Source organism: Aquarana catesbeiana, linkage group LG04 (assembly GCF_042186555.1).
Source record: "Aquarana catesbeiana isolate 2022-GZ linkage group LG04, ASM4218655v1, whole genome shotgun sequence".
Taxonomy (NCBI): Eukaryota; Metazoa; Chordata; class Amphibia; order Anura; family Ranidae; genus Aquarana; species Aquarana catesbeiana.
Window position 1 is genome coordinate 434887657 of NC_133327.1, and position 11017 is coordinate 434898673.

Below are 11017 nucleotides of genomic sequence, written 5' to 3' on the forward strand. Positions count from 1 at the left end.
CGAATGGAGGATTTAGAGAACCGTTCCAGAAGGAACAATCTGAGGGTAATCAGCCTTCCTGAATCCCATAAACAAGGCTCGCTCCTCGACTTATGCACCTCCACCATTCCAGAAGTCCTCGGAATAAACTGCAGATGCACTGGGCCCATCGGATCAGGGCCCCTGCAAATGATCACAAGCACCCAAGACCAATTATAGCGAAATATCTCAACTACGCGGATCGCACAGACATTCTACAAGGCTTTCGGAAAGCTAGATCCGTCATGGTGGAGGGCCACAAGCTCCTCATCTTTGTGGATTACTCCGCCGAAGTGTCACGCAAATGCAAAGAATTCCAATCGGTATGCGCAGAGCATTACAAAAGGAGCGTCCGCTTCACTTTAGCCTACCCAGCTACTCTCCGCCTGCAAGCTCCGGATGGAGAACAGCTCACCTTCCAATCGCCAGAAAAGGCGGGCGCATTCCTGCGCTCACTCTCATCTCCACCCAGGCGAAACCCATCTGAATCGTACGCAGAAAAAGTGAAGTTTGTGCCCAGAGAGCAAAGGGGCCCCAGGAAGGACCCCCCCAAGCGTCTGAAGCCCACCTCTCTAAGTGATCAGCAAGAACCTCGCTGAAGTTAGCACCTGATCGTTACCTCACTTTTAGGTGTTTAGAGTACTCTCTCCCACCAGTCTTTGCTCCTCAGAAGCCTTTAACCTTTGAGAGAATCAAAGGAGTGCTGCTCTAAAGCTGTCGCACACTCCATGTTCTTTTAAGTTCTTTTTACAGCAACTTTTCCTGTTGTGATGTTTTTGTCTTTTTTTTTTTAAATTGTATGACATACTAATTTACTATGTGTTCGCCCCTCTGGCACGGCTTCGGAAAATAGTTCTTGCCCTGATCCCTTCCACAGGAGAGGAAGTATGCTCCTTCACCACTTGCTCTACCCCATCGAGATACCCACAAATCAGAGCAAAATGACAAATCCCCTCATCAATTCTTGTATTCTGCGGGGGGCGAGGGCTAGCACTCGTCCCACTTCATTACAGCCTGCGGGCTGGCGGTTCGCTGGTGGTGAAATAGCATACGGAAAAAAGTGAAGTTGCGTAATTGTTTATCTCTTGTAGTTAATCTTTTTTCCCTATCTTTTCTCTTTCCCTCATCTGCACCCAACTCTCTAAAGAAGGGATGGTTCCCCCCGTCGATAATCCAGAACTCAACACTACTCTGCACGAATATGAACTCCGTTCATATGATCCAGGTAATTCTAACATTCAACCACCTACACTATATACCCCATTCCTGACCTATGGCTTCTTTACAAATTACATCCTGGAAATGTTAAAGGGCTTCCCTCCCCGATAAAAAGAATGAAGATCCTAAGACACTTAAAAAGATTAAAGTCAGACATAGCACTGCTACAGGAGACGCACTTGGTGGAAAGTGACTTCTCCAGAATGCTTTGGGTAGGAAAGGTGTTAGGATCAGCTTCCAAGGGGCGCAAGGCAGGTACACTTATACTCCTACACAAAAAAGTAGCATACAAATTAGTCTCAGTTAACAAAGACAAAGAAGGCAGGTTTGTATCAGTCCACCTGAAATTCCAATCGAGAGAGATGAGGATAACTAATATATTCCCCGAACAAGTCTTATTTCACCAATTTAACTTCCCAAGTAGCGAAAGAGGTCAGCATACCACACCTTATAGATGGTGACTTCAACTCAGTCTTACACAACAGCGAAGATAGATCTAGCCCCCACCACAGACCTAGACCGTCAACATGTGAGCAATTCACCCACTTCTACCACATGGTTAATGCTCTTCAACTGATAGATACATGGAGACTTTAACATCCCCTAGATAAGGAATTCACTTTCTTCTCCCCAGCACATGACTCCCTTGCCAGACTTGACTACTTCCTATGCACCCCATCCCTTTTGAACAGGGTTAGGGACTCTTCTATACACGACATGACAATTTCAGATCACTCCCCCATCTCAATTACCATGGACGTTCTCCAGACCTACCCAGAATACAGACAGTGGTGGTTTCCGGGTCACTTAGCCCAAAATGCGAGTTTCAAAACAATGCTAAGTGAGGCTTGGCTGGAATACTCACACAACAATAGTCCACAGGAGGATAACCCTAATCTATTCTGAGAGGCAGGGAAAGCGTTCATCAAGGGAAGGATTATATCCTTTGCATCGGCCCATAGGAAATCCACCCAAATACATTATTTGGAGGCCAGTGACAAACTACGGACAGCCCAAAAGCGACTAAACGATCGAAACACCCCAGTGGTGCTCACTACGGAAACCATCGCTACTCCACCGCCTCTGGCTTTGTCCAAGGATCACCTCCTATTGATCTTCAATCCTCACATTTATTTACGAAGTGACTAACTGGCAACCCAAGAAAGACCCTATGCTCCTCCTGTTCAGATACCTCACACCACAATCAGAATCCCTAAACACATCTAACCTGCTGCCTCAAGAAAATCGTCAATGGTTCCTCCTAACGCTGCTCATAGCCCGCAGAAACATCCTTAACCATTGGATTGTTACTGCTCCTCCGAAAGTATCCGGAACGATAAGTTCCCTCAAATCCCTGCTTTTTCAAGAAAAATTGGATGCCATGATCCAACACAAATGGCCTAACAACAAATTCACGAGAAAGTGGTCATCCTTTATCGACTGCTGTCTGACACCTTCAAAAAAACACCACCTATACTCGACATCACTCCCTCTTATCTAACAAAATCACACCCCGACCGTGCACCTTAATCACAAGCAGACGTGCCTATCCTCCCCATAAGCCTAGACACCAAGAGCTTTCCTTCTCTGAGAACAATTTGATCAGTTTTGCTTGGTCGACTCCACTTTGAGTTAATCCGTTGTCTGTTAGGATCTACACATTAGATAAACTTGTGTGTGAATTATTATTAATGTCCATGTATATAATCCTGGGTTTTTACCTGGGGCCACCGAAGGGAGACAACTAGCACCTGTCCCAAGGTGGTGTCTCCTTTTTGTTCCATCTTACATCCTTCTTCCCTTTCTCCCTCTCACCTCTAGCTGTTCCCTCTCTTCTTCTTCCATGCTCCTTTGTAGCAATGGCTGTTATTATCATTGCAGAGATTACTTTAGTTATCTGACTACCTTGTTTGTTAACTATTCCAACTGTCAAAAATATCACAAAACTAATAAAATATCTTTAAAAAAAAAAAAAAAAAAACTTTTCTGAGCCTCTAATAACCTATGGAACTTCCTACGTCATTCTGGCCTACTCTGTCTACTTTTAGATGATCGTTCTGAACGCGGTGACGTAAAACACGTACGTCGGGACTATAAACGGGGCAGTAGCCAATAGCTTTTGTCTCTTAATTTATTCCCAGCATACGTGGCACTTTGTGCGTCGGATTTGTGTACACACGATCAGAATTTAACCGATCGGATTTTGTTGTCTGAAAATTTTATATCCTGCTCTCAAACTTTGTGTGTCGGAAATTCCAATGGAAAAAGTCAGATGGAGCCCACACACAGTCGGAATTTCCGACAACACAATCCAATCGCACTTTTTCCGTCGGAACGTCCGACAGTGTGTACAGGGCAATAGAGTTGCAGTGTTCAGGGCCAGGCAGCAGAAGTCATAACAGTTAGAACAGTTAGACACAATGTGAGAGCTGAATGCAGTCACCCAGGCACTAACCTGCCAGGATCTATGTGGCATTAGCAGAAATCCAGGACTGGTTTTTATTCTTTCCCACTTTAAAACCAGAGAAAAGGTTTTGACTAGAGTACTACTTTAAGTCAAGATAAGTAGATGTTGCTTTTTTTAACACCTAACATTCACACTATTTGAAAACTATACAATTTTTTTTTTTTTTTATCCTTTTTCACAAAATGGACAGGCAATGGGGCTAGGACCCAAAGATGCAAGGATGGAAGCCCAGGTGTGATACTTTCAACACGAGCTAGAGACTTTTCAAATATACACTATATTACCAAAAGTATTGGGATGCCCGCCTTTACACACACATGAACTTTAATGGCAGCCCAGTCTTAGTCCATGGGGCTCAATATTGAGGCATACTGATGAAGCTGGGGACTCCCAGCAAAGCAGATTGATGTCATGCTCCTGTGCGTCTAGCACCATTCCTTGCATTCTCTTGGCCTCAACGCTATCTGGCTTCCATGGCATGAACATGATTGTAGGACTGTGGGCACGGAGCTACAGTGCCTGGCCGTAGGCTTATCGGAGCCGACATACACACCAAGTTATGAAACAGTCAGCAGCTTGGATCCATGTGTGGCGTGCTGTTGAGCTGCCACGAGGAGAGTCGGCGGGAGCCTGGATTTGTCATACTTGCATGAACTTCATACCGCAATCATGGAGCTCACAAGCTGACACCAGGAAACGTAACTATGCAATGAATTATCACTGTGCATCCTGTCTTCTCCCTGCGGCATTGAGATTATTTGGTGGGAGATTTACATAGGATCCGTTTATGCTTGACCCTTGATAGCTTGCCACTTCCTCAATGCTACAGCTTGTTGTATAAGGTGTTTACCATCATTCCCTCCATTTGCCTGGATTTCGGCTCATGTGTTCATGTGACATTAGTATTATATTTCATGGCCTACCTAAGGGACAGTTCCATACACAATTATGTACCTTCATTCCAGCCATAGTCTATAGCCCCCTGGATTTATAAGTCGCTGCAATTATTGATCGCTACTCCATTATTACTAGAGTTGCAGGGCTACCCAGCTACCTGTGTCTGCTAGAGTTTTCTATTTCATTATATGCTCTATTTATGACTTGACCATTATATATGTGGATGTATGGATGGTGTCTAGATGTTTATTTGTTACAGACAATGGTTTCTTTTTAGATGGTGGAAGGAGGAGGTTTTGTTTATTTAATTTGTTTAATTGGTTATGATATCAATAGACTTTTGTATTTTTAGATTTGTTTTTTCTTTATATTGTGGTACTATTTCCTTGTGACTCAACTGTGTGGTACTTGAACTGTACCCCTCTTCTTGGTACAGTTCCATTCTTTTCATATGCTGGCCTTTGCCACCGAGCCCCACTCCTATTTTGGAGTGAGTGGATGAGTATCAAGCAGTACTGTTTTGTACCTCTCATATATTTTGGCTCCCGACAATTTTAGTAATTTTAATATTGGGTTCAACTCTTCTGGGAAGGCTGTCCACAAGGTTTAGGAGTGTGTCTATGGGAATGTTTGACCATTCTTCCAGAAGTGCATTTCTGCAAGGTTTTAGATGTTGCTTTATCACCTAACATACACTCCATTTGAAAACTATACTATGTTTATTTTTATCCTTTTTTACAAAATGGCTAGGAGCCAATGATTCAAGGATGGCAGCCAGATATGATATTTTCACGATGAGCAAGAGACTTCTCAAGTATATTTCTGGAAATGCTTATTTACTGTATTAGCAAGATATAATCACATGGCTATAGGTCAATGAAGGATTCTAATTCACAAGTAATGTATGGAGTACAGATCAAGCTTGAATATCACTCACGGCTCTTGGTACATTTAATTTTCCACTGAGTAGATAGCATTTGTGCACAGTATCATCTTCCATCCTGGTCTAAAATAAGACACATTTTCTGCACAAAAACAAAATCTATTTCATTTTAAGTCCTTGGGGGAAATGAAATCTCAGTCTATGAATGTTAATGCTTTCTGTTTATATATTCACCTATTAAGCTGACATTGCTCATTGTACTTGCATGTCCTTGTCACAGCATCTCTCACCCTGAAGGAGCAGCACACAGAGTTATGGCTGTGGATGATGTCTGTGAGTGACAGTCCGCACATAGGATTTTAAGCTGAGATGCAGCTTGACACCTTTTTCCGGCAGAGAGCAGGGGCTGCTGTCACTTCTAGGTTTACTGCTATCAGAACAGAAAGACACAAGCTACAGAAGGATTTCTGATTGACCTGCAGAGCATCCAAACAACAGTGCCCAGACACACAGGGAGGGCATATGTGCAAAAGATAAATCGGTTACTTCTGTATAAAGCATTTATTGATGCCCTATTCATTTCCAGTAAAGATTATGTGTTTTATTAGTGTACACATTGTGACTTTTATTTATTCCACATGCCTTTTTTCACATTTAAATACAGGCCAAAAATATAGTGCCAGGTTTTAGGATAAATTGCCAGGGGTTCTTGAGCGTTTACAGGAAAGTGTTTTTTTAATGGAAATTATAAAGCAGGCTTTCCCAAATTTTTTAACGTAGAGGAACACATGAAATAAGTTTAAGGTCTCAGGGAACCACTTCTAATGATTAGTATAAATGCAGAGTGCATTGGAAATAAGCATATTTTAAGGTGTGAGAATTAATATTTTAAATCCCAGGGGAACGCTATGCAGAAAATATATTTTTAGTAATCATATTGAAACAAAACAAATAATATCCACAAAAGAAATGCGGTATTTGAAAATTGTGTTTCCTTCAACTGGTGTGCCATGAAAAAGTTTCCACTTACATTAGTGGCAATGAAATGCTTCCTTACATTGACAGTCAGTGGAGATGGTGGACTCTTATGCCGTGTACACAAGACCGGACTTTCGACGGACTGAATCACGTCGGACTGTTCGACAGACTTTCGACTGACTTTTCGATGGACTTCCGTCGAATCGGACTTGTCTACACACAATCACACCAAAGTCCAACGGATTCAACCGTGATGATGTACGACCAGACTAGAATAAGGAAGTTCATAGCCAATAGCTGCCCTAGCGTCGGTTTTCGTCCGTCGGACTAGCATACAGACGAATGGATTTTTCGACCGGACTCAAGTCCGTCGGAAAGATTTGAAACATGTTCTAAATCTAAAGTCCGTCACATTTTCGACAGAAAAGGTCCGCTGCATTTCCGATGAAGCCCACACGCGGTCGATTTGTCTGATGGATTTGTTTCGTCGGACAAGTTTGCTCGAAAAGTCTGGCCGTGTGTACACAGCACTAGATCAGTGAACAGGTGAGTAAGGACTACCTTTTTTTGTGGTCATTGGTAGAAAGTCCCCCCTATACTTGTGGTTAGTGGGAAGAATGCTCCTTGCATTGGTGGTCAGTGGGAGGAATGCTCCTTAATCTGGGGGTCAGTGGAAAGAAGTCTTACATTGGTGGACAAAGGGAAGAATGCTTCTTACATTGATGGTCAGTGGGAAGAATGCCTCCTAGCAGCTGAAAACATCACTGGGATCCAAGGTTACTTATCTGAGAGGCAGAGATTGTCATTGCTCAATGAACCCCTAGCAACCTCTGGAGGAACCCTAGGGTTCCACATATCTCTGGTTGAGAAAGGCTGCTCTAAAGATTTTGGGTCAATGTTATTTATTTATTTTTTAATAAGTATTCAAACTGACAATTTTATCCTCTTTTATTTCACTATTGATATAATATGCCCCTGAAAATGGGGCCATTTATGATTGCTCATGCTGTGATTACCTGCGGATAATCACCCCTGGAAGCAAACAATTACATGCAAATATTCACAAATATTGCAAAAGCGTTTGACACAGTTCCCCACACACAGCTTGGAAAGATCACTTTGTGAATGGATAGAAAACTGGCTAAAAGACAGGATTCAGAAAGTAGTGGTTAATGACTCTAAAGCCCTGTACACATGATCGGACTTTACGACAACAAAACCATAGACTTTTGTCCGAAGGGTGTTGGCTCAAACTTGTCTTGCATACACACGGATAACGTGTTATTTATTATTGGCCTTGGAGTTATTGCTTTGACATTTTTTTTTGGTTGAATAATGATTTGATTTGGTATACTTTCTATATTTTAGGATGCATAGAATGCGCGTTTTGGTTAAGTTCTATTGGCAGTTAGCATGTCTAATTTTTTTTTTTTAATTTTTTTAATGCACAATAAAAAAATTTTGGAGAATAATACTTGGCTATGTGTTTTACTTCAAATGACAGTTTGGTAGTAGGAAGTTACATTTTAAAAAATAAAATGTAAAATTGAGAAGGGACACCATAGTTGTATCTTTGATCTTAAAAACTAGGGGATAATGGTGTTTTGGTAACTTGCCCAAATAAAAAAAAAAAAAAAAAAACAGAATAATATTATTCTTGATATCACTAGAAAAAAAAAGCCTTTGAAAATTCCTTTGCAATAGCTCCATCAGTATCACCAAAGCAGCTTCATTATTATCCCATTAAAGAAGAAGAGAATTGTGCGGTGCATTTGGAGATATCATAATTTGCCATGTTACGAATGTTAATTCTCCATTACAAATGCTAGTTTACAAGACCAACCGCTTCTGCTTCCGTGCATGCGTATTTGTACTTTGGACTTTTGTCCGACGGACTTGTGTACACACAAATGTTGGCTAGCATGTTCTCAAATTTTCCGCCAACAAATGTGTGTTGTCGGAAAATTTGAGAACATGCTAGCCAACATTTGTTGGCGGAAAGTCCGACAATTGTCCGATAGAGCATACACACGGTTGGACTTTCAGCCAACAAGCTCACATTCAACATTTCCCATCGGAAAGTCCGATCGTGTGTACGGGGCATTTTTCTGAATGGTCTAAGGTTATCAGTGGTGTACCCCAAGGTTCAGTGTTGGGACCCTTACTTTTTAATATCTTTATAAACGTTATGGGGTCTGGGATTAAAAGTACAATTTCTGTCTTTGCAGATGACACTAAGGTATGTAGTGGAATAACGTCCTTACAGGACGTCTCCAATTTACAAACTGACATCAATGCACTGTCTATATGGGCAACTAAGTGGCAAATGAGGTTTAATGTTGATAAATGTAAAGTTATGCACTTAGGGGCTAAGAATATGTGTGCGTCATACATACTGAGGGAAGGTACAGTTGGGGGAGTCGATGGTGGAGAAGGATCTGGGGGTTTAGGTAGATCATAAATAGGGATGAGGCGAACACCCCCTAGTTCGGTTCACAGCAGAACATGCGAACAGGCCAAAAATTTGTACGAACACGCGAACACCGTTAAAGTCTATAGGACACGAACGTGAAAAATCAAAAGTGCTAATTTAAGAGGCTTATATGCAAGTTATTGCCATAAAAAGTGTTTGGGGACCCGGGTCCTGCCCCAGGGGACATGTTTCAATACAAACAAAAAGTTTTAAAAACAGTTGTTTTTTCAGGAGCAGTGATTTTAATAATGCTTAAAGTGAAACAATAAAAATGAAATATTCCTTTAAATATCTTGCCTGTGGGGTGTCCTTAGTATGCTTGTAAAGTAGAGCATTTTTCCCATTTCTAAAGGAAAAAATGTCATTTTGAACTACTAGCAGCTGTATTGTATTGTCGGGTCCCGGCAATATAGATGAAAATCATTGAAAAAAACATCCCCCCCTCAGTCCATTACCAGGCCCTTTGGGTCTGGTATGGATATCAAGGGAAACCCACACCCAAATTTGAAAAAAAATGGCGTGGGGGTCCCCCAGGCACTACATACTCTGAACAGCAGTATATATACTATATGGCCTGCCCTATATACTCTTCAGAAAATTGGGCCTTAGGTGTTGGTGGTACCAGAACACTAAGCCCTCACAGATACTCTTGGTGAGCGCAGGAACTACTCTAACAAAAATTTTAATTACATGCCCCTGTTAAACAGGGGCAAAAAAAATTGGGCCTTTGATGGTGGTTGTGGTGGTACCAGAACACTGTAAGTCCTCACAGTTACCCATGTTGGATGCAGGAACGGGCCCTGCTATGAAAAATTATATCAAGAATTGTAATTTCATGCCCCTGTAACATCATCAAGATTGAGAATGAATAGGATAGTCATCATAGGCAGTCTTCAAGGGATACCACATCCATAGAAAATTCAATCAGTTACATTAGCTTCAGGTGCTTGATAGCTGCTGATCCAAGACTTATTCATTTTTATGAATGTGAGCCTATCAACAGTCTGAGGACAGGTTCACTCTATGATCCGTTACAAACCCTCCAGCAGTACTGAATGTGCGTTCAGAAAGAACGCTGGATGCAGGATAGGCCAGTAGCTCAATTGCATATTGAGTAAATTCTGGCCAGTGGTCCATCCTCAAGACCCAGTAACCCAGTGAATGCTCTGTTGGAAAGGTCTCCAAGTCTGCTCTTGCGCCTAGATATTCCTGTACAATGTAATGTAGATGCTGGCGATGGTTGCTTGAACCGATCAGACCTTGGCGCTGAGAACTGAAAAATTGTTAAAAGGCATCGGTCACCCGGCCACCTTTTCCACCGCTCTTCCTCTGACTGAACGAAGCCTCAGCAACACGTCGTCCAGCACCAGGAAATTGTAACCTCCAAGCGTCTAGAAATGCATTGCACAAACCTTTCTTCAAGTCCTCTTGAAGATGTTTGGTCCTCTGCTCCTTCTGCGAAGGCAGGATGAGTTCTGCAACCTTACTCTTGTAACATGGATCAAGAAGGTTTGCCAGCCAGTAATGATCCCTCTCTTTGATACCACAAATCCTAGGGTCCTTTCGCGGGCTTTGCAGAACCAGGGAGGCCATGCAGCGTAAGTTTGCAGAGGCATTCGATTTTGAGTCCTCTGGGTCACTAAGGATCACATGATCTGTAACAACCTCCCCCCAGCCACGTACAACTCCTTGGGTTTCTGGGGACTGAAAACCATCCCTTGAAGACTGATGCTGAGTGTTGTCCTCCATGTCCATGCTGACACAATCCTCCTTCTCCTCTTCTTCCTGTGTGTTTGGTGGGCCCGCAGGAATGCTATCTGATTAAAGGGGGCTTTGAGAGGTAAGGAAGTCCTCCTCTTTCTCCCACTGTTCTACCTCAAGTGCCCTGTCCATTATTCCATGAAGCGTGTGCTCCAACAGGAAGACTAGAGGGGCAGTGTCACTGATGCATGCAATGTCGCTGCTCACATCCTTGTGGCCTCCTCAAATGGTGACAGGACAGTGCATGCATCCTTGATCAATAGCCACTGGTGTGGTTAAAAGAAGCCAAGCTCCCCTGACAGTGTCCTGGTGCCATACTCAC